At 50.6% G+C, this 25,918-nt stretch overlaps 1 pseudogene; it reads left to right on the top strand.

The window, feature by feature from the left end:
• LOC100088047 overlaps window positions 1–12,233 on the top strand; it is a 59,666-nt pseudogene extending 47,433 nt beyond the window's left edge.
• Window positions 12,234–25,918: the final 13,685 nt, after the last annotated feature.

Below are 25,918 nucleotides of genomic sequence, written 5' to 3' on the forward strand. Positions count from 1 at the left end.
GCCTTGAGGATCATCTCTCTTACACTGTGGGCAGACGACTCCCAGATTTTCCCTCTTACTGAATGGACTGCATTGCTACCCCAAAGAGAAAGGTTTGTGTGTGTATGTGTGTGTGGGTGTGTATGTGAATAATGGGGAGAAGAAGAGTGTTGAGGCTGATGCCACTCATGGGAGAACAGGGGCCTGGGCTCTGTACAGGAAGCTAGTTCTGTTGGATTTGCCTGGGACTGAGAAGACCCACCAACATTTTTGTTTTTGTTATGTTCTGTTTTGCTTTGCTGCCTCTCTCCCCTGTTTAGACTGTGAGCATGTCAATGGGCAGGGATTGTCTCTGTCGGTTGCTGAATTTTACATTCCAAGCGATGAGTCCAGTGCTCTGCCCATAGTAAGTGCTCAGTAAATACTATTGACTGAATGAATGAAGATCCAGGGCCCTTAATTCTATAGATGGATCAAGTCTCTCTGGGACTACAGTCCCGACTGCAGGGTCATGGCACAGCCTCACTCTCCGGAGAAGAGACCCTTTTGGACTCATGGTGGAAGTTTGTGGTTTCTAATATCAGGAGCAGCTCAGGGTGTCTCCCCTATTTCTCTCTGAGAAGCAGAGTGGTGCAGATTCCTGCCTGAAATTGAGGTCATAGTGGTGTGGACTGGGAGGACAGAAGGCAGGTATTGGACCAGAAACTGAATTGTATCCAGTGTGCGTGCAGTTCTGCACCTTTAGTCAATCAATTGGATGGATGGAGTGCCTCCTGTGTGGTGAGCACTGTACTAAGTGCTTGGGAGAGTACCCATAGGACAGACACATTCCCTGCCCATAACAAGCTTACAGTCTAGAGGGGGAGGCGGATGTTAATTTAAATACGTAAATAAATAAGGGCAGATGGTTGCAGTCACCTTAGTGAGGTGGTCTGCCTATACGCCTCATCTCTCCAGATGTTAGGTTTAATGTTTGGTGGAGGAGAGGGAAAATGGTGTCTGCCCAAGAAACCTATGTTGTCTGCAATCTCCTACCCCTCCTTCTCCAGCTAGGAAATGGCAGAATCTGTGGAAGCCTGAAGGGTTTGACCCACAGAAGCAGAGGGCAGGGCAAAGGGCAGCGGGAGGGAACCTGGTTCCGCACTAATCCACATGGGTCTCTTAAGGTCAGGTTCCACAAATCCAGATGTGTTTCAGACAGAACTGGGGAAGGTGGAGTGACATTAATCCCAGATCCGCCACTTGCCAGCTGTGTGACTTTGGGCAAGTCACTTCACTTCTCTGTGCCTCAGTTCCCTCATCTGTAAAATGGGGATTAAAACTGTGAGCCCCGCCTGGGACAACCTGACCACCTTGTATACCCCCAGTGCTAAGAACAGTGCTTTGCACATAGTAAGGGCTTAACAAATACTACCATTATCATTTGGCTTCCATTAGACCCAAATGATACTGCCTCCTACTCAGAGGAGAGCTCTGCAGTGAGTCCTGTGTTTTGGAGCGAGCAGGAGGTGGGAGTGGGGGAGAAGGGGAGCATGAGTCTGTCCTGTTGGCTCAGACATAGAAACAGTGTTTGCCCCCCAAGCCCCTCAAAAAAAAAACTAGGTTGTCTGCAATCTTCTAGGCCTCCTTCTCCAGCTCTGAGAAAGACTAGAGACAGACACGTTAGGAGCAATGAAACATTAAAACACAACACACTTGCCCAAAATAAAACTAAAATCAGCTCTTTTCCTCTTATCTCACTCCATTCTGTGTCAAATAGCAGAAATGAGGGCTTAGTTGGGGAAGATGTCTTGGAGGAGATGTGATTTTAGGAGGGCTTTGCAGGTGGGGAGAGTGATGGTTTTCTGCTTTACAGGGCCTGACTGCTCTGACTACTCCTGGGGTCCAGTGTCAACAGGTCAGATGTGGGGGCTGTGAGAAGGGAACTCAGACAGGAAAGAAAGGTGGAGCAGAGGTCAGACCAGGGATGAGACCCCCTGGAGAGCTGTTTGGAATTTGTGTTTCCCTGGACAAATCCTTTCATGCTAGAAATTTGCCTAGCCTAACCTTTTCCCCAGGCCAAAACTTTTCCCCTAGCCTTAGCTTTTCTCCCCGTCTAACCTTTTCCCCTGGCCTATCCTATTTGCCTAGCCAAACCTTTTCCCCTGGCCGAACCTTTTCCCCTGGCCGAACCTTTTCCCCTGGCCGAACCTGTTCCCCTGGCTGAACCTGTTCCCCTGGCCGAAACTGTTCCCCTGGCATAACCTTTTCTCTGACCTAACCCGTGCCCTAGACTAACCTTTTCCGCTAACCTAATGCTTCCACTTGCCTTTTCCCCGGGCCTAAACCTTTCCCCTAGCCAAACATTTCCCCTTACTGTAACCTTTGCCCTTAGCGTAATGATTGTCCTTGACTTAACCTTTTTGCCTAAACTCTTCCCCATGCCAAACCTTTTCCCATACTGTAACCCTCGCCCCTAGCGTGTTTTCCCCTGGCCTAAACCTGTTCCCCAGACCAAACCTGTTCCCTAGGCCAAATCTTTCCCCCAGGCCAAACCTCTTCCCCTGGTCTAATCTTTTCCCCTATCCTAACCTTTTCCCCTAGCCAAACCTTTTCCCCTACTGTAATCTTGGCCCCTAGTCTGTTTTCCCCTGGCCGAACCGTTTCCCCTGCCCGAACCATTTCCCCTCGCGGAAACTTTTCCCCTCGCTGAAACTTTTCCCTAGGCCTAACCTTTTCTCCTAGCCTTAACTTTTCTCCCAGTCTAACCATTTCCTCTGGCCTCTACTTTTCCCCTGGCCTATCCTTTTCACCTAGCCAAATTTTTTCCCCTACAGTAACCTTTTCCCCCACTGTAACCTTTCCCTTACCCTAATCTTTCCCCTAGCCAAGCCTTGTCCCCTTGCCCGGCCTTTTCCCCTGGCCTGGCCTTTTCCCCTGGCCCAACCTGTTCCCCCGGCCCAACCTGTTCCCCTGGCCTAAACCTGTGCCCTAGACTAACCTTTTCCCCTACCGTAACCTTCTCCCCTAGCCTAATGCGTCCACTTGCCTAACCTTTTCCCTTGGCCTAAACTTTTCCCCTAGCCAAACCTTTTTCCTTACTGTAACCTTCTCTCTTAGCCTAATGTTTTCCCTTTGCCTAACCTTTTCCCCTGGTCTAACCTTTTCCCCTGATCTAACCTTTTCCCCTGTGTAACCTTTTCCCTTGGCCTAACCTTTTCCCTTGACCTAACCTTTTCACCTGGCCTAACCTTTTCACCTAGCTTAACCAATTCCCCTGGCCTAACCGATTCCCCGGCCCCTACCCTGTTCCCCCGGCCCGGACCTTGTTCCCCCAGCCAGGACCTTGTTCCCCCAGCCAGGACCTTGTTCCCCCTCCCCGAACCGGTTTCCCGGCTGAAACTTTTCCCCGGCTGAACCAGTTCCCCTGGCCACGCTTTTTTCCTGAACTAACCTTTTCCCCGAACTAACCTTTTCCCCTGGCCTATCCTCTCCCCTTATCTAGCATGGCTCAGTGGAAAGAGCACGGGCTTTGGAGTCAGAGGTCATGGGTTCGAATTCCGGCTCGGCCGCTTGTCAGCTGTGTGACTTTGGGCAAGTCACTTAACTTCTCGTTACCTCAGTTACCTCATCTGTAAAATGAGGATTAAGACTGTGAGCCCCACGTGGGACAACCTGATTCCCCTGTGTCTACCCCAGCGCTTAGAACAGTGCTCAGCACAAAGTAAGCGCTTAATACCAACATTATTATTATTATTATCTAGCCTTTTCCCCTGGTCTAACCTTTTCTCTGGCTTAATTGTTTCTCGTAGCCTAACCTTTTTCCCCTAGCATGACTTTTTCCACTGGCCTATGCTTTTCCTGTGGCTTAGCCTATTCCTCTATCCTAAGCTTTTCCCCAAGACTTGCCTTTTCCTTTTGGCTAGCATTTTCCCTTTCCTTAACCTTTTCTGATAGCATAATCTTTCCCCTGGCTCACAATTTTCCCCTGCCCCATCCTTTACCCATAGCCTACCCTTTTTCCCTAGCGTAGCCTTTTATCATAGGCTGACCTTTCCCCTATCCTAACCTTATCTCCTAGCTTAACCTGTTCCCCTGGCCTAACCTCTTCCCCTGGCCAAACCTGTCCCCCTGGCCAAACCTGTCCCCCTGGCCAAACCTCTTCCCCTGGCCAAACCTCTTCCCCTGGCCAAACCTCTTCCCCTGGCCAAACCTCTTCCCCTGGCCTAACCTCTTCCCTTGGCCTAACCTTTTCCCCAGGCCTTAACCTTTTCCTCTGGCCTTAACCTTTTCCCACAGCCTATACCTTTTCCCATCACCTAAACCTTTCCCCTTGGCAAACGTTTTCCCCTACTGTAACCTTGTCCCGTAGCCTAATGTTTTCCCCTTGCCTAACCTTTCCCTTAGCCTAATCTTTTCCCTAGCCAAGCCTTTTTCTCCTAGCCTAACGTTTTCCTTTAGCCTAACCTTTCCCCTACCCTAACCTTATCTCCTAGCTTAACCTTTTCCCCTGGCCTAACTTCTTCCCCAGGCCAAAGCTTTTCCCCCACTCTCACCTTTTTGCCCGGCCTAACCTTTCCCCTGACCTATCTTTTCCTCCTGGCCTAAATTTTTCCCCCGGTGTAACCTTTTCCCTTGACTAACCTTTTCCCGTATCCTAAACCTTTCCCCTAAGGCAAACCTTTCCCCTACTGTAACCTTCTCCTCCAGCCTAACGTTTTTCCCTTGCCGAACCTTTCCCTTAGCCTCATCTTACCCCAAGGCGAGCCTTTTCCCCTAGCCTGTTTTCCTTTAGCCTAACTTTACCCTTGGCCTAGCCTTTCCCCTAGCCTATCATTTTCCCCTAGGCTAACATTCCCGTGGCCTAGCCTTTTCCCCTGGCCTACCCTCTTCCCCGGCCTAACCTTTTCGCCTATCCAAACCTTGTCCCCTATTGTAAACTTTGCCCCTAGCCTCATGTTTTCCCCTGGTCGAACTAACCTTTTCCCCTGATTTAACCTTTCCACTAGCCTAACCTTTTCCCCGGGCCATACTTTTTCCCTGACCTAACCTTTTCCCCTGGCCTAACCTTTACCCGTAGGCTAAACCTTTTCCCCTATTGTAACCTTCTCCCCTAGCCTAACATTTTCCCTTAGGCTAACCTTGTCCCCGGCCTACCCTTTCATTCATTTAAGAGTATTTATTGAGCGCTTACTATGTACAAAGCACTGTTCTAAGCCCTGGGGTAGATCCAGGGTCATCAGATTGTCCCACGTGGGGCTCACTGTTTTACTCCCCATTTTGCAGAGGAGATAACTGAGGCACAGAGAAGTGAAGTGACTTGCCCACAGTCACATAGCTGAGAAGTGGCGGAGCTGGGGTGCCTTGCACATTTACCCAACGTCCTTTCCTTCCAATTTGGGCCCCCCAGACTTAGCCTTGCAGGTTTGGCCCCCAACCCTTACGTTCCATGATGGGACCCCCCCGCCCGGGCCCCGCCTTGGCCTTGCAGGCCTGGCCCCGCACCATTTTTGTTCCAGTTTAAGAAAATAATGGTTGCTCAGTGCTTCTCCTCGGCTTTGAGGATCATCGCTCTTATACTGTGGGAAGACTCAACTCCCAGATTTTCCCTCTTACTGAATGGATTGCATTGCAACCCCAAAGGGAAGTGTGTGTGTGTGTGTGTGTGTGTGTGTGTGTGTGTGTGTGAATCATGGGGGGGAAGAAGAGTGATGAGGCACAGGCCACTCATGTGACAACAGGGGCCTAGGCTCTGTGCAGGAAGCGAGTTGTCTCAGATTGGCCTGGGACTAAGAAGACCCACCAACATTCTTGTTTTTCTTTGGTTCTGTTTGGCTTGGCTGCCTGCCTCCCCTGTTTAGACGGTGAGCACATCTTTGGGCAGGGAGGGTCTCTATGGGTTGCCGAAAGTGACATTCCAAGCGACGAGTCCAGTGCTCTGCCCATAGTAAGTGCTCAGTCAATACTATGGAATGAATGAATGAAGATCCAGGGCCCTGACTTCTAGAGATGGGTTGAGTGTCGCTGGGATGACAGCCCTGACAGCAGGGTCTTGGCCCAGCCTCACTCTCTGGAGAAGGGACCCCTTTGGACTCAGGGTGGAAGTTTGTGGTTTCTAAGGCCGGGAGGAACTTGGGGTGTCTCCCCTCTTTTTCTCTGAGAAGCAGCGTGGTGCCGATTCTTCCCTGAAATCGAGGTCCTAGGAGTGTGGCCTGGCAGGACAGAAGGCAGGTCTCGTGCCAGAAACTGAATTGTGTCCCGGGTGATGCAGTTCTGCCCCTTCAGTCAATCCCTTGGATGCAGGGAGTGGCTCCTCTGTGCAGAGCACTGTGCTGAAGGCTTGGCAGAGGACCCAGGGGACAGACACTTTCCCTGGCCAGAACAAGCTTACAGGCTCGAGGGGGAGGTGGCCATTCATTTCAAGACGTGAATAAATAAGGGCAGATGGTGGCAGTCATCTTAGTGAGGTGGTCTGCCTAGACGCCTCATCTCTCCAGAGGATCCGTTTCATGTTGGGTAGAGGAGAGGGAAAAGGGTGTCTGCCCCAGAAACCTAGCTGGTCTGCCATCTCCTCCCCCTCCTTCTCCAGCGAGGAGACGGCTGACTCTGAGGAAGCCTGAAGGGTGGGACCCACAGAAGCAGAGAGCGGGGCAAAGGGCATGGGGAGGGAACCTGGCCCCGCCCTCATGCCCATGGGTCTCTTCAGGTCAGGTTCCACCCCTCTAGATGTGTTTCAGTCAGGACGGGGAAGGGGCAGGGACATTTGGCTTCCAGGAGACCCCAACCCTACGGCCTCCTAACAAGAGGAGAGCTCTGCAGTGAGTCCTGTGTTTGGGAGCGAGCAGGAGGTGGGAGTGGGGGAGAAGGGGAGCATGAGTCTGTCCTGTTAGCTCAGACGTAGAAAGAGTGTTTTCCCCCAAAGCCCCTCAAAAACAACTAGATGGTCTGCCATCTTCTAGGCCTCCTTCTCCAGCTCTGAGCAAGACGAGAGACAGACCCGTTAGGAACAATGAAAGATTAAAACCCCCCACCCATGCCCTAAAAAAAACCTAAAATCATCTCTGTTCCTCTGGTCTTCCTCCATTCCGTGTCAACGAGCCGGACATTAATTAAAAAGATTTCAATGATTCATGAATGAACTCTTATTGTAACTATCCATCACCATTTCCTTACCCAATACTTTCTATCACCACTCCATATCTATATTTCTTGACCCCCCCCCCCCAGTTATTTTCAAAGCTCCATCTTCCTATTTCAACTATGCATCACCCTTTGTTAAAAATGAAGAAAATGTTGGGAACTGTTAAGATTATTCTCATTTGTCCCCAGTTAAACCACAAATTTTGCCAGGGTCTTCCTAACATTCCAAACACTAACACTTCCAAACATTCCAAACCACAGACCTAGAAAATCTCCATTTCTGGCATCTTACCCATCAACATACTAGATGTTAAATTGAGGTCTAGACTACAGTCGTCCTACTTAAAAAGTCTTCCCTATTGCTTTCCTGGGATTAAAAAACAGACTTTCCCTAAGAATAAAAATGGGAAAGAAAAACTACTTCTCCATCCACTTAGATTGACATCATGGTCTGAGGTGGTCTGTGGTCATGGAGGGTAGCCAGGAAAAGTAGTTTGTCGCTTGTGGGGATGACGCTGTGGATTTGAATACTTAGGAACTTAGAGTCAGTCATGACATCCCAAACTGTCATTTTAATGATGGGTAGTGTTCACCATGGTCTCATTGAAGTTATGTTTAATGCACATCACACTATTCCAGTTGCATCCAATTTAGATCCACAGTCCACCAACTGCAGCCCCTCCATTCTCCTTTTCTCCTATTCAACTCCCAAAACCATGCTCTAAGCAAACTCAAACAGCCTCAAGAGACACTCATTCAATGGACATCCTCCACAAAATCTTTTACTGCACTTGCACAGTCTCCACTTTCAATTCCTATCAAGGCTTGACTTATAGAATGGAAAAAGCTAGGATGAGTGCAAAGTATACCTTCTACAACTTACCTTCAAAATAACATGTCAACCTCATCCACAAAAGAGCTTCTCCAAAGGATAACACTATACCAAAATATTCAAAAACAACCATTGAATCATGACTCTAAAGACTCTTTCAATAAGTTGTTCTCACATTTATACAAGAGATTTTTGGTAGTTCTAGACTGTGATGGAAAGTTTCCAAAAACATCAAAAAACTACTCTACCACAAACATTTCCATTGACATTGTGGATAATTCCTCAAAGGACAAAATACAAATCTTCTCCATTCTAGATTTTTCATCACCTAAAAAACTAAGCCCAGAGCTTCCAACACACAGGAGATGAACCATCCACCAAATAGCTTGGTCACAACAGCAGCTATCCTTCAAGACCCAATTCCAACAAAACCACTTGATGTGCCTTTTGTTTTATGTATTTCTATTCCCTATAATGCCATCACCCACAACTTCTCTGGACACCTTAAGGTGATTGTACTGTTTTAACCACCAACTTCCGAACTCTTTTTTTTTCCATCCTGCCTAAACTGGCTCAGAAACATCTTCATCTCTCCTATTTTCTTGCCACAAACTCTAAGGGGCTTTTCTGGCTTCTGCCCAGAAAGTCATACCATGCCAATCCTCTTGCAATCCACTGATTCAAAACACTTATTATCCTCAAAATGGGATCTTTAATTGCAAAAGAGAAATAATCTTCCCCTCCTAACACCTATTGTCAAATTTACAAACATTTCTCCTTCACCACTATTTTCTTCAGACTCTTACAACCAACATACCCTATTTTTTTCTACTTCCACACCAGTCTAATTTCCTTATCCTATCAAACTCCAATGCACTTCAAATACATTGACCCATCTCCCCACACTTTCAATAACACTAACCTAGAGTCTCCAAAGCCCTAAAGTCTGGCCCAGGCCACCAACTCCAAAGAACCTGTTAAAGAGCAAATCCAAATCCTAAAAAAAACAGCTGACCATGGACTCATTCCAATCCAAAAATCACACCTGATGGATCCACCTGTCCTATCCTGCCAGCTCAGGGTCTCCACCAAATCCCAATCCACATGCAAAGATTCTATCACAAATCCAATCCCTCAGACTCTAACACCTTCATCTCCATCCTATAACCTGTTTTGGATTAATCAACAACCACTTACCAACCTCCACATCACAAAAAGATCATGAGCAACCCCCATCCAGAAAAAAGCCAATGCCCACCCGTCTATTTCCAAAACAAGCATCTCTACTGCCCACACCTCATCATCAGTCATTACTCAACCCAATCAGCTAGGCCTGCCTAAACACTTCCCAGGCTTTCCATTCAAGCTCCCATTTAAATTGGAAACCACCACATGACTATTCTGCTCATACATACCTGCCTCTAGGTTAGTGACAAGTGGCCACCACTAGACCAATACCAACCCCATCACCAACCCCACAGGTACGTATACATGTTTGGAAGAAAAACACTTAATACCCTCTTTTATTTACCCTTATCACATCCAGATGACATTCCTTCCAAGGTCCCTTGGAATGCATGAGGAAACACAGTAGGACTCCAAATATCTCTAGCCACATCTAAAACAACATGCATCAGACCCATAGAATAGCTACCATCTTCATCCAAAACTTTCCCACCAGAAAGCATCATTTGCTCCCTTCCAAAATGCCTCCTTTGCACCCAGGAACCTCACTTGCCAAACTTAAAAAGGGAGAGTACAGTGACAAACACTCCAAGAATTCCCCACATCTAACTTCCCCAATCAACACCAAACCAAAACACACTAACCAACATCTGCTCTACTGTCAACTCCATTGTCCTACCTTGTCCATTTCCAAACCATTCCTGATCCTCCCCCAACCTTTCCTTAAAACCCTTGCCTGAATTTCCTATACACTTCTGAGCTAATCCTTACCAACTCTTGAAAACTAAAAAACTTTCACTATATTCACACACAGCACCAACCCCCCCCCACACACACACACATACAGACAAAATCTACTCCATACCTTCACCAACACCATCTGAGAAAACTCCAACTTGAAGTGACTCTTTGCCCAAACCCCCTAAACTGATGGACTAATGCCCCCATTAAATACCACAACCCTGAGCTAATTCCAACACACACCTCACATGCAAACAGTCACCTCTTTCCAGTCATCACAAACTATTCTGAAATCCATCTATACCACTTTGGCACTCTGCCCTCAAGGTTCCTTTTGCACCACTTTATTGTAAAACCCCATCCACCACATTCATCACCCTAGCCCTTCAATCCACAAAATGAGCCTAATCAAATCATGCCTTCTAAGTAAACAACCCCATTTCTCCAGACAACCACACATCAAACACCCTGTACAGACACCAAGAGTACATCCCCAAAAGGCTAAATTACTCAACCTCCTCCACAACCTTACAACATTCTAATCAACCAAAGTCTACTTCTAATCCAAGAATCCTTCACCAAGCTAGACTTGACAACCTTTGCCCTTTCAAATCCAGATATTGCCTAGCATCTTTCTACATTCCATACTACCCAAATCATCCTCATACCTACTATTTCACAAAGTATTGAGGAAAGGCAGAGATGCTTCTAATGGCTATATTGACACAACTGAAATGACTCTCTGATTTTCCATCCAATGAGCACTTACCCAATAACCCTCTGCCAACCAAACCCAAGGCCTACAACCCTGCTAAACCAACCTGGGACACCAAGACAGACAAACACACACACCTCCCACTGCATTCTCCATTAAAGGTCTACTCCACATCTCTAAAAACCTACACTGATAAATCCACCACCAAGGGTTCTAATCCCAGCTCTGCCACTTGTCACCTCTCTGGGATTCAAAGTGATATGAGTGATAACACAGACCAGTGAACTCATCAGCCAAAAAGGAAAATGCCTAGGAAATCCTGAGTACAATAACCACCTTTACCACCCTACATCTCCCCCAACACTTAACACAGTGCTCCACCCAGGACTCAGCCCTTTCCAAACACATACTTGACTGTGACTTGTCATCCTCACTTATTCTTCATTATCTTGGCTTTTATGGCACAGCCCCACACTCTCTAATCTGCTCCAAACTAATCAAAGTTAAAATCCTCAAAGGCCACATGTCCAAACCTACCCAAAATCAAACTCAAACCATGCTCTCCACCTCTCCCCCCACCACCCAGACTCCAGGGGCTTTCAAGGATACCTCCAAAATAAACATACTCAACCCAACAAACAACCCCAACAAAGCTATTACACGTGACCCATCACAAGTACACCCAATGAACCACTTGGCCTGAGCACTCACATCTCCCAGAGCACCTGGATTTCAGGACAGCCCTTGAGCAAAACTGGCCCAAAATATAAATGTGAAATCCTTTCCTGTTCCCATTCTCATCACAATCTTGTGAGAACTCCCCACACTAACCAGTACTCAAACAACAATCTTAAAGGGAGACATCTGCAAGACTCTGACCCATAGGGTGAGTCTCCTAACAAAGAGAGGACCAGGTACATGAAGCACACCTTTAGATCTTCTCCACAACAGAGGGTATTTGACATGCACAAGCTGAGGAACCCCTCTCCACACACCAACACCAAAAAATATCTTTTAGTAAGAGACAAACCCTGAACCCTTGGCACTCTTATACAAACTCTACCACCCATCAACTACATGACTGCAACCAAGCCACAATACAATTCTGAACCCCAAGATGCTCTACTGTCCCTTGGGACTGCCACTTGGAACCAACACTAGATGACCAAAGATCCATCCCAAGAATTACCCCTGTAAGGTGCCCAGCCAGACCACTCATACTTTCCTCCCAAACATTCTTCCTCTTCTTCTAGGACTACATCTCTCCACCCCTTCCCACCCACTCCACTGCCAACTACCCCCATGACCCCCCCTCCACCCCCCAACACCACTCCTCTGACCTGACCACCCGCCAAAAATTCCTGTCCACTCACCTCCACATCATCATGTCCCATCAAAGGATCCAGTCCACTCAAACTTCCTCCTCCAATCTGGATGCATGTCTCTGGATCCTAAAAAAGAAGCCATGTCCAACCACACCCAGCAAGCCCTTGCCTAAAAGCACACAAAATTACAGAGGCATATAGCTACAACTGCTGACGTGAGATACACCAGTGTCCAAGGTCTCCCCAATCCAGGACTCCAAACACCCAAACCTCTTCACTTACCCCTTTGAAGCTCTACCACATCAGCAACCAGTGGGACACCTGCATAGGCACCTGAGAATGACCATTTCACCTCACCAAACCCGTGAGCTCACTCATCCTACCAAGCCACACTAACCCCCTCCCCACCAGCCATCTACAAACACTAGGCCATACTAGAGATTCTCAAACAAAAAGGCAAAAGTACAGAACCCTCAACCCCCAGAAAACCCACTCACCAAACGCAAAAAGACCTCACTTCCTACCCACTCTCACACACTCATTCAAGTCTGCTCTGAAAATTAGTCCTCTCTACAGAAATGTGGACACTCATTCAACCCAAATATCCCCAAACCCACCACTCAACTGACATCCCACCACCTCCCAAAACCATCACCTACAAATGCTCCCAAAGACTAAGACCCAGCCTAAAAAACTCAACAATCCCTGGAAATCCTTAAAAGTCACCCCCCACCCAAAGCAAAAAAACACTCCCTTCCCACCCCATAGAAAAGTCCAAACCGACTCACTTCTACCTAGCCACCCAAAAATACACCATTCCTCCTTCTTACACCATCCACAAGCCCACACCCCAACCCTCCTCAAAACTTCCTCTCCACACAACCCAACCCTTTCCGAAACACTCCAGCCCATCCTCCCTCCCATCCAAAGGCCAACCCACAAAGCCAATAAAAACACCACCTGAAGGTACTCTGGAGCTCCCTGGCTCCAGCTGCCTCTTCAGCTGGCCACTCTTCATCACCACAACCTGACCTTTCCAAAGCTACCATCACTAGCAAGCCACTCTACCACAACCCACAGACATACTCACAAACCAAACCAAGCCCTGCCTTCAAAGACCCCCAACCCCACAAGCAACCCCCACCTCTGACAGAACACACACACCTCTTTAACCCATACTGCCACAACCCCCCTAACGCCCTAACCATCCACTCCCTCGCCCCTAAGAAAAACTCCACTTTTGAGTGGAGTCCTTCTTCCCTAGACTCTGCCCCCCAAAACTCCAACTATACAAAGAGCCCCCTATTTCCCTTGAAAATAGGCCTCCTTTTTTAGGCCTCTCAGACAACATCCATACTCCAAATCCCCCCCATAACCCACAAACACCATTCATGGACACCCCCCGACACTCACCCTCCCCAAGACAGACTTCCACTCAACACCATGTCCAAATTCCCCTGCCTCCCCCAAACCCTCCATTACACTCCCACACCATTAAAGATTTCATTGTCAGAAAACAGATATCCCTCTACACTATTCACTACACCCCACGACACTCCAACCCCCCCAAAAAACAAACCACAGCACACCCCAGACCCTGAACCCAAGATGTACTGACCCAATGAGACCACAGCATAAACTCCACAAACCCCATTCCTCCCTCTGGACCCACCCACTCCTACTCCACACCCAGAATACAGCCCATCCCAAACACCCCCATCCTTCAGACAGGTCTGACCCCTCATTCTCCCACACCCTTTTCCCCCATTTGCCCTTCCCATCCCACTGAACCCCCCCCCCAACCTCATCCAAATCCCCCTTGGTTCACAACACCCTATGCCGATCCCTTCCCCCAAAAGCCCCATCCCACCTCAGCATCCTTCTCCAAACCCATCCTAAACCCCACCCCCACAACAAACACACCTACAAGCCTCCTCATCGAGACCAAGGCATTACTTTTCAGCTGCACTACCACCTCCCCCTCCACTCCATGGCACGCCACTCACCATCCTTACACCTTGGTGCCCACCCCTGAGAAGGCCAACACTTCTCCACTCCCACCACCAAACTTCTCAGGATCCTCACCCCAAAACCTTACTCCACTCATCTATCACACCCCTCCAAAAACACACAAGCCCTCCAGACCCTCAGCTCCAACACCACCACCCAAATAACACACAAGGGTAACAACCATCAAAAGCCACAACACCTGGGTCAACTGCTAAAAAGCCTATCCCTGCCAGAAAATCCCCTTTAATAATAATGTTGGTATTTGTTAAGCGCTTACTATGTGCCGAGCACTGTTCTAAGCGCTGGGGTAGACACAGGGGAATCAGGTTGTCCCACGTGGGGCTCACAGTCTTAATCCCCATTTTACAGATGAGGGAACTGAGGCACTGAGAAGTTAAGTGACTTGCCCAAAGTCACACAGCTGGCAAGTGGCAGAGCCGGGGTTCGAACCCATGACCTCTGACTCCAAAGCCCGTGCTCTTTCTAGTGAGCCACGCTGCTTCTCACTTTGCCCTTGCCCTTTCCCACCGAGCACTTTAAGAGCACTTCCACAACTAACATATAGCTCCCTGACACATCCCCACTATAAACTCACCACACCTCCAACAATCTGTTCTCCCCCCAACACAAGGCACATTGGCCACTCCTCCCAATCCATGGAAGAAATCTCGGCAAGCTGACCCCTCCCCCCAACACTCCAATTGGATCTCAACCCCCACCACCTGAATAAGATAAAGACTCCGGGCCCAGGAATGCCTAACAAGCAGCAGCTGTCTCCCTGACCCCTCCATCCTCTGAAACACTACCACAAAGACACTAGCTAGAGACTCAAGAAAAAACACCACAACACCTAACCTGATGACACATCATCCCCTCAAAACCATGTCCCAAATCAGCACTCCACCTCCTGACCCTCCCACGCCTTACGTGACCCCAGGCCCAAACTCAACCCACTCCACAAAAATACATGCTCCTTTAAAATCCAATACAACTCCAGGCCAAAGAGGAGGTCTCCAAGAAAACTTCCTCTCACATTCCCCAATCCTACAAAAAGTCCAAAGCCACTATGGCCCACCCACCTCCAACAAGCACTCCTGCCACCTTCCATCCCCCCTGATCTCCTACAACAACCAACCAACCGAGAGGCACCAAAACACTCGACAAAACAGCACCGCCTGCCCCAACCCAAACACCCAACACCTGGAAAAAGCTACACCAGCAGCGGCCAAATACCCATGAACCACTTTTTCTCCCATACGTTTGCTGGCCAAGGTCTGATAAAATACGACCCAAACATTTTGGAGACGCAACACCGCCCCCCACAACCCAACACTCTCCATTCTGCTACTCCTAGCCTATACAGACACCTCCCTAACCACTCCCCACATTCCAAAAAGACTGGTGACTTTTCCCTTCTGTACCATTCAAACAGGGTCCTTCAAAATTCCACGGCTAAATTACCACACCAGTCAGGTGAGCTCTACTTCAAACGAAAGAGTAAGACTATCACCCAAATATTCTTACCCCTCCCTACCCCATAACAAGGACACACACACACATCCCAACCCTGAGGAAAAAAAATTTCCTAACTCTGAAAACACACCCCATTGCTAGAGATTTTCCTCAGAAGTTGGGAACACCTGGCCACCTATTACACCTCTGAACACTCAAAGCCCCTTGACCCCAACTGCTCCTTGCTCCTCTCAGGAACGACAATGTCCCTCCAGGCCCACTCACCACTATATCCTCTATTCTCCAAAAGGGTCAAGACATCCAGGACCTTCCTCACATTCCCTCCAGAACCTCCACCCACCTCTCATCCCCAAATGTCCCAAACCACCCAAGACCCTTTCCCAAACACCAACCACTAAAATCCACACCAGAAATCCTAGCCCCCCTAACCCTCAACCCCATGTGCAGAGTAGAAGGGCCCAAAAGCACCTTCGCCCCACCCTCACACTCCAAAAACCCCAAGCACTGACCATGCTCAACCCCCCTTTCCAAAAACACGGGACACATCCACCCTGACCCACTCTTCCCCAAAGCCCGCTGAGAGCCTCATCCGAGGCCACTCCGACCAGCCCGACGCACTCTCCCACAAACATCTAGACCCGCACACCCTGTCTCTTCCCCATCAACTCACCTCCACCCAGAAAGTACCAGCTGCATAGGCACCAGTCCTCTCAAGAAAACCTCCACCTAAACCTAAGTCCTCCAATGGAAGACCACAACACCCTAGATCCCCAACCTCGACCTTCCCCCCCTCTACCCTGCTCTGCCCTCCACCTTCCTGTCACCAAAATGATTTAATCACTCAAGCAGGAATCCACCCTTCCCCAACAACTCACACATCGAAAAGGTGAAACTCCCTAACAAAATGCCTCCCTATAGGCCGCTCCCACTCTTGACCCTTCCCTCCCTGGGCCACCATCAAGCCAACACCTCTCCCACTAGGCCCCCTCCTGCCACTTGGCAAGAGAACATCTTCTCCATCTGCTCTACCACATCCACGTGCAACCCGTTTTCCCAGGAACAGCCTTTCCCACTGCAAAGGACTCATTGCCTGGAAGGACTAATATGGACCGAGTGCTGCCAGAGATAGAACAGTCATCACCCACAGCAAAAAACCAGATGGCTTCAGCAAGGCCCTGGCTCACCTCCAAACCACCAGCCAGCCCAACCCAATCCATACTGTCCACTGAGCCACCATCAACCCCTTCCAAAAGCTCCACGGATAGACCCAAAGACCTCCCTCCTCCTCAAAGCTCTACCTTCCCTAAACCACCTCACCGATCCCCACCCACCTCCATCGGGCACCAACGACACCCCCCCCCCCCACAGTCCGACACATTTTTTTGGGTCGCAAAACCCAGCATCTTCGCTGGACCCTCAAAGGATCCCAAGATTTCACTAAAAGCCAACCCATTCGACCATACTCCAAATCCCCCATCCGGGCGGCCAGGCCGGGGCCACCACCAAGACTTTTCTGTGATCCTCTAGCCACCTAGCGGGGACCCCGACACGGACGTTTCACATGCCCCCTGCCCCACCCAAAAAGTACATTCAGAACCCAACTCACCTGCCAAGCGATCCACTGGACACACTCCTCCAAAATGGATCCAAGTCGTCGCCGATGCATCCTCCCACCCCCATTACTAGACTTCTCTAGAGTGCCCGCAAATTACATTCCAAACCTAGAAGCAAAAGACTTTTGCTACTTACCAGACCAATGGCCTCAGAGCCCCCATCCGGCCATTTCCAAAATCCCTACGACCTGGAGGACTCATCCCAAAGTTTCTTACTGGCCAACCTCTTCTACTCAATCGAGAAGAAGTCCGCCACGCAGCTCCACACCAATCGGAAAAATACTTGGCAGCTAAGATCTCACACCTCCCACATCACTGAAAGATGACACACGTTTGGAGGGCCAAAATCCCCATCCTGCAGGCATCATGGCATCTAAGTCAACAAGCCAAAAGACATCAATTTTCCGAGTGGCAAGACCCACCTCATGCTCCTCCGGGCTCCATTTCTCCAAGTGGGACCTAGCAGCAACACCACCAGGCTGAACACCCTTCACACATCATGATGGTGTCTGAAAAACAAGAGAAGATACATGACCCACCTCTCCACTTCTCTCCAAGACCCATGCCACGACCCCCACCTCATCGCCCAACACTGCCGGGAAACACACCCAGACACCTCACCCAGGCAGCACAGGCACTCCTGACCTCTCTCCCCCCCACACACACTCCAATCCAGCTCCCAAACACCAAACCCAGACAGGCCACCATGCCAGTGACACAACCTACCCCCTTCTACATCGGATACTCTTCTTTCCAAAGGGATTCTCTGTTTTTATTGATGACCTCTACTTTCTAAACACTCACTAGATTCTTCTACACACCTTAAAGACCCCACTAAAATCCATGCAAATTGCTCCTGAGGACACCACCTATATCAACAAATACCTGCAACAATCTGGACTCCATCCCCAAACACACATCCCCGAAAAACCCTGGATTCCTGACCTAAGCCCACACCCAAACCACCCGAGGTCAACCAACAATCACACACACACACACACACAAACACATACACTCTTGATTCAAGCTGAATGGGTCCTCTTGACATAACCATTGGAAGCCAGAGGATCCTCTTCCCCTTGAACACACCCCACTCTCTCTTCACCACATCCAAATCACAAAACCACAGGCCCATCCTACTAGGCCACACTGGAGACCACTAGCTGCCGTTGCAACCCATCATGGAAATGTCCAAATAATGCACAGATGAACACACAAGATTTGAAAAAATCTGTCAACCCAAGAAAGGGGAAAAGCTCTCCCTCTAGACAACTACCATGAAACCTCATCCACACTTCACTCAAGGTACCATGACAGATTCCCCAAGAGCTCCCTGGGTCACGCAGCCTTGCTAACTAGCCCCCAGGGAAGTGAACCCCATTCCACGCTCACTCCCAAGAGGCATCCTAGCCCTGGACCCTTGTACGGCACCACCGACACTCATACCTCCAAGAGCCACCGATCACTTCCCCGTACGCATCATCTAGATGCTGTCTCGGCTCCCTCCTAAAAACGCAAGCCCACCCAGTCGCTCCGATTAAGACCCAGAGAGAAAGAGACATCCGGGACAACTCAGTTCGGCCCGGCACCGACACAAAAAAGACAGTCCCTGGAAACGTCGCCTAATGAATTCCCAGACACAGACCGATCGTGGGGACCGGGAAAAACCACACCCTTCCCTAGGTCCTCAGCAACAAGACAAAGCCTCAACTACCTCCAAACTCCAATGTTCCCCGGTCACCAGACTCCCAAGTCCGTTCCTACAGCATTGAGCCTCTTCGACACAGCTCCAGATCACTGGGACCGGATCCGCTTCCAAAAACCCAGAGTCCCGATGGTCAGATACATCAGGGAACACCCGACACCCATAAGGGCAGACCCCACACTCTGGACCGCTCTCACCTGTGCTTCAACTCCCCCCCAAACTCCATGGACTTCATGCGCTGACCCCACACTTCATAACACAAACTCACACTTACCTCTCCTGACCAAACAACTCCCACACAAGCCCCCACCCAACAAACCCTCAAAAACTTCCTAGGCACCAGGGCCCCTCAGACCCCCCAGGCCGACCCAACACAACAGGGACCCTACAGAGACAGCCTCGGCTAGCCTCGTCAGAACCACCTTCAGAGACCCCAGGAGCTTGATGACCCTCTAGACCCTCTTCTCCCCAAATATCACACTCGGATCCCCTCCACCTTCTCACACAACCAGACAACTACATACCCCTTCCCGTGCCTTCCCCCCAACCCCATTTTCTGAACCACATACCATCCACGACTCAGCCATCAAGACGCCAAACTGCCCCGAGCCGAAGACGCCGTCCTATCACGGGCTGCCAACAGGCCAGTTCCTCTCTCTTCTTGGCCCCGTGTCCGTGTTCGACAGACAAATTCGAGGGAAGCCTCGACGGGGCAGAGGATCGACGGTGGGTCGCCCCTACGTCCTCCTGATGGACAAAAAAGACACCGGTCACAAAGCCTCAAAGACCCCTCGGGGCGACTTTGCTACAACTCGATCGCTCGACACACACACCCTTCCGCCTCCAATGCCCTCACCGAGTTTCCCCCAAAGCAACCTTTTCCCCACGGCCTTCTGGACTCTATCCTCAATGACCACCTACTCTGCTGCCTCCTTTTCCCTGGGGCACACTGTCCCACACCCACAGTCCTTTCCCAAACCACCAAAGAAACTCTACAATGTCTCTGGAGACAATAGAGAAACACCCACCTGGGGACTGCCCCCTCAACCCACCATTACATTGTACAGCCAAATTCTTCTCTGACCAAAACCAAACACCAACCCAAACCCCCTGCCACCCCCTTACCAGCTCTCAAAAGTCACCTGGAAATTCCCCAGGGAACCCATGAGACTCAAAGCTCGGTCTTCCACAAGTCCCATCACCCCCCCTCGCCCCACTCTCCATCTCTCTCTCAGACCCAAAGCAACACAACCCCTAACAACTTAAAACGATTCAACCTCCTCCGTCTTCCCAAGAAAGCCATTTTCCCCTTTACCGCCCCATGACGAAACCGTGGACAAAAGGAGAAGCACGGCACTAGTGACCCCCGAGCGGAGTTGATCGGCAAGGTGCCCTGACCGAGGAGAGACATCCGACCTCGTCGTCCCTTCTGGTTTGACGCGGTTCCGAGATTCTCCGGACCGACAGGTCCTTCCCCGGAACGCTCGACGAGAGCCCTCACCCCTTCCAAAATCTCCTGTCCGATACATAGAAATCATCCACGCTTTTCGCGATAGACGACCCTCCTCGCTTAGAACGCTCAAACCGTCTTCGAGACGAGCGGATCCTCATCTGTTCCGGTCCGAGGGCAGAGGAGGATCTGTTCGGACACACCCAGACCATCAGAAGCCAAAACCAATCTTTCACCTCCGTGGCTCCGTAGAATAAAGGTAGGTCTGACCAAGCTTTCTTCCAAACTACCTCATGGCACAATACCCTAGCAAGAGAGGAGAGTCACTCCCTGAAAAGTCCAAATAACACATCCCAGGAGACATCTCCTGCTGTCAAGACCTCTGCACATACAGAGTCACTATCTGGAACAGGACACTCCCGGATCAGAGACCATAAAATGACCTAGACAGAAGAGCTCATTGGCAACCTTTTCCACTGGCTAAGCGATTAACCCAGGGACACCCCAGCACACACATGCTCCACCCTAACCGTCAGGGAGCTGGAAGCCAGAATGAAAACTAGCACCATTGGACACCAATCCACGGGTAAGGAAAAGGCACACCTGCACAGCATTCCGTGCTCTCCTCAACCCAGGCCTCCACCTCACCCCAATCCTCCCAGGCAAATCCACACCTATCCCCGGAACAACCCCCCCCCCACACAAACACACACTCACAGACCACGCAGGTAATCCCCACGTCCCTCCCCAAACCGACACCTCTCCCAATTCACAGGCCAAGCACGGATTTGAGGCCAAGAACACATCCACTCCCCGACAAGTGACAACATCACTGATTCTGGCCACCCCTGCCAGCCCTGACCCACTGTGGGGGCGCGATATTCCACTCCCCAAAACTCACACCCACTTCACTAGACATGGCCCCAAACAAACAGAGGAACTCACATACACACACCCCGCCCCAAACACTGACCACCCATACCACTAATCACCACCTGCAACCTCTATGGATATAGTCCTCCTCAACACCTTTCTATTTAACAGGCCCATTGCTAAGTATACTACTCATGGACAACTTTCCCTCCTCCAAGTATCAATCATCTCCCACACACCTCAAGTGAGGAAACCTGATCTCACCCATGCCTAAACCAACCATTCCACACCTCTAAAGTCTCTTTCTGTCCTTAGACCCACGTTGATTGGACTCCAAACTCTGTCCATGCCTTGCCAACCACCCGAATACCAGCATCTCATTCCACCTCTCCCCTAAGACAGACCCAAAAAACTACATTCCTCACCAGACATTTCCTAACCGCTCACAAAACCACATCCTGATCTTAACGGCTGCTCTCATCCCAAACCCACTGCCCAACCATCTTTCCCAAAACCAAAGACCGCTCCGAGAGTAAGCCCTTCCAGGGAAACAGAAAGTGGCCCAAGAAACTTTAGCGACACTGTGAACCCCATCCAAAGGTCATACCTCTCTAGACAATCTGGGGATCTAACTCTTCGCACACCCACCTTCCAGCCAAACGCTACCAATTGCCCTGCACAAAGGCCCAACCAGCCTTTACATACACAGCTACTGGAGACCCTGGCACCACCTCTTCTTCCAGGCTCTCTCCCCTTAACCCTCCATTCATGCCCCGCCATCTCCCTCTCTCTCTTGCTCTCTCTCTCTCTCTCTCTCACACACACACACACACACACACACACACACACACCCCAAATACAAAACCAACACATTAGCCACGATACAGTTTTCATCACTACCACACATACAAGGACAATCCTTAAAGGCAAAAAACCACAAATGATCCCAAACCACCCCCAAAATGAAATAACAAAATCCACAACTCAAATGATGCTTTCATCCTCTTCAACCTTTGGTGCAAGCCTGCTGCAAGGTCCAATCCAGTTCTCTGAAGGACACCAAGTGTCATGGACGGCCCAGCAAGAGACAAGCCCCCAAGATCCCTAGAACTGAGACCGAGGCAGCAGGGATCCCAAACCCTCCAATGGAAATCTTGTAACTTTCCAAAAGGTCTCCGTCATCCTCCCAGCTCTCCGAACTCTCCTGACATCACCCACTCATGACGTCGACCTCGCCGGCACCGTTGCAAAACATCGCCACCACGGCAATGACAAAACTACGCTCTTGGCTCCTAAAGGATCGCAACTCCTTACTTGACCCTGGTAAACCACTCTCCATCACATATGACTTTAGATACCACAGAAAGTGGGACTAAAAGCACAGAGGACAAAGATTCTACCATGGGGAACCGTGAAAACCCAACCTCTAGATGTCCTGGATGAGCCTCACTGGCCTGAGAGAAATGTAAACAGAAGACAGCGACTTGAGGCCAGGCCGAATACAGGCTCCTCACCTGCAGGGAAACGGTCAAGTTCATCCTCGGGCTCAGAGCCCTGCCTAGATCACTCCACTTCCTGAAAACCACCATGGAACCCATCAGAGGATACCACGAAGGCCACCCAGAAAAAACAACAACAACAAGGAAAGGCAAGCCATTCCACTTCTCTCCAGGACCCACTCCTCACCACCACCAAAAAAGGCACCCTAGAGGGAAAACGCACAGGCCTACGCCGACCGACATCCAAACTTCTCCATGGCCCGTTCCCGCTCCCGGGACACTGGCCCAGACACTGACTGAAAAAGGCCGGATCTCCGACTACGTGACTTCTACGGGCCCGCGACACACACAACCACGGGCTGACCACCCACGCCGGGACCCGAACCTAGATCCGTTTCCATCTTCGCTACCTAAACTACAGTGAGAAGCGACAAACTCCAAAAACTCGTGAACGGACACCCGGGCCTCGACGCCACACTCCTTTCCCATACAGCTAGAAACCACCGGTTTTTAGACCCTTCGGGCCTCAGACCCTCCGATCCATCCATCCTGGACCGGAGCCCTTCGCTCCACAGACACCCCGTCACCACCTGTCTGAATTCTTTACTTCACCAAAGGATCTACTCTCCACGACACTTTCCTTCCCCCAGAAGGATCAAGCCTAGAGAGCTGGGAGACCTCCCCCATCAAACAACCCACACTTCCCAGTACGACTACCTCGGGGGTGCCGACAGCCCTTCCAAAGTGGCCCCGTCACCCTCTGGCCCAGTCGCTCCCTGACCCGCATCGGGGCGCTCCCCGACCGACACCTCCCACTTTGTCCTAACCTGTCACAGCTTCAGAGGAGGACCTGCTAGACCCTGACCTACCCTTCACTACCACCATGTGACTCTTTGGCCCAAACCGGTTAGACAACCCAAGAGTCATGGCAAAGGAAAGCAAAGAGGTCCATAGAGACTCTGGAGACGGGACTGTGAACACCCAGACTGGAGACCCTTCTAGATATTTTTAAGATCCACCATCAGACCACACAGAACCAGAGTCCGGCCCAGAATTCGGACCAACCTTGCCGGGGACTCCTCAGTTGAGCACAGTGGACTCTCCCCTCCACCAAATTCTCTCTCCCCCAAACCAGATAACCCAAACCCATTCTTCACCCCCCCCCCCCCCCACACACACTCTCTCACATACAGAGAAAATCATCATGTAACCCCCAACCACTTGTCTAAAGTGCACTTTCTTTGACAGCGGCCCCACCTACATCCTCCAAAACAAAAGGGAGCCCAGGAGACCGATCCTGCCTCCGCATCATCGAGGGATGGGCCGTGACCCAGGTGATTCTTTGGGCCTCTGCACCCTCTTTCCTACCATGAGACCAAGTCCTAAAGGGTCCACCCAGGGACAGGTACGTTGAGAGTGTAGAGGGCCCCGGGACACCCCGTCACATCCCAACCCCCACCTCCTCCCCGACATCCAAAAAAACTCATCTCTGCAGGGAAAAATTCCTTTCCTTTTCTAGAGGCCTCGTGGACCTTTCGATGAAAATAGGTACCAGAAACTTTTTCCCAACCCCGCAGGAGAATGAGATTTCTCCATTCGCTCTAGATGATGGTAAAACGGCTCCCTGCCCCAAGTCAAAAGAATCCCCCAAACGCAGGGAATTCCTCCTACTCTATATTCCATACTCACTCGGGACCCACAACTCTATGCGAGACCGAAGGCGTCTCCGTGACCGATCAAGAGGAAACCACGCCGCCAGGCCGCCGAGACGGTCAGACCGGCCATGCTGAACAGGAAGGGTGGGGAAGACTCCATACGCCCGTTGGTTCCTTGTATCTGAGGAGGAAAGCCTAGAGAAAATCGCTTGCCGACCAGGAGATGCCCCAAGCTTCCTTAAGTCTCCCTTTCCACCACCGGAGCCCCTGGCCCGAGGCCACGGAGCTGACCGAAATCCCAAAAGGATCCCCGACACTGAAAGAAACACCACGGGACACGCAGACCCCTCCAAATCCCTGTAGGAGACCATCCTCCACCTCACCTCGATCCACCCGGGATACAAAAACAACCCAAAGACCTCCCCGCACACAACCGAGGGCCATCTTCCTCACCACTCCAGGTCCGCGGAACCCAAAGATGGAACACCTGAAGGCAGACCCCACCCATTCAGGACCAAAACTGACTGAACATTCACAAGGACAGTCCTACCACGCCCTGGCTGCAAACTGGATCCACGGCAGCACGCTACTCCGACCCAGGAGGTGGACGGGATGATACCAGAGAGGAAACAAGGATTCACAGGCACACAGGCATACAAACACCCACACACAGTTTCTCTTCCTGAGGATTCTGCTGCTCTCCCTCAGGTCACAAACATACACCACTTTTCTTGGAAACTCTCCCTTCTTGGGGAGTCAGCCAGGGTCCTCCAAACCACCTCCCTCCCCCCCCCCCCGCATAACTGGACTGACTACAATCCATCCTAGACTTCCTCTCTAAGCCTCTCAACAATATCTTTCCTTACCCCAAATAGCCCTGTGCAAAGCCAGGGCTGCCCACTACACAAGACACCCTACCAGGCTGGAGACAGACCATCTCCTTTTCCTATCTCCAGCTGACAGGTTCAAACCTCCTCACTCAAAAGGTCGCTCTGAGCAATCGAGGCACACGACTTCTCATTCCATCTCTCGCTCGGGACATCCAGCTCACGCGCCGCTCCTCGGGATGCATTTTCCCTTGAGAACGACGAGACCGTGATCTCCCCCATCCCTCTCCGGGCAACGCGCCACCAACCTATCTCACTACCGGGAGCCACCGGGACAGAGAAAAATCCCTTTCTGGGAGACAGAGGAAAGACGGTATGACTCTAAAACGGGACCTGGAACACACAGCAGAAACCCTGCTAAAGAGTTCAAAGTCCCTGGTCCCCTCAGATCCACCACCCGGCTGCACGGGACCCGGTCCCGACTCAGAGACCCAGTCTAAACTTTCCAGGAACAGATGCTAGGGACAACCAACCACCTCCTCTTCTTCCCTACTCCCTCCCACGAGGCCGCTCACACTCACTCCCTCAAGGCAGTCTCTCTCTCACACACACACACACACACACCCAATTTTACATTCCAACACCTATCCTTGAAGTTCATTTCCGAGGCCTGGGCCCCCGAACTCTACCGAGGGGTCTCCACTCTGGCTGCTACGAGTCCCATCTTCACAGTCACCGTGTCCATCCAGGGTCTCCCTAGAAAGGGTTCCTTGGATGACGGACATGAAAAAAGGCTCCCGTGCCAAGTGACGAAGGCCAAAGCTGCTGCAGGCACCCCGCGCTATACCGGGAACCTGGGGCTGGTTAGCGAGGCTTTCCAGCCGAGGCTCAATTCACCTTTTCTAAACGCTTCAGAG

Source organism: Ornithorhynchus anatinus, chromosome X1 (genome assembly GCF_004115215.2).
Source record: "Ornithorhynchus anatinus isolate Pmale09 chromosome X1, mOrnAna1.pri.v4, whole genome shotgun sequence".
Classification (NCBI taxonomy): domain Eukaryota; kingdom Metazoa; phylum Chordata; class Mammalia; order Monotremata; family Ornithorhynchidae; genus Ornithorhynchus; species Ornithorhynchus anatinus.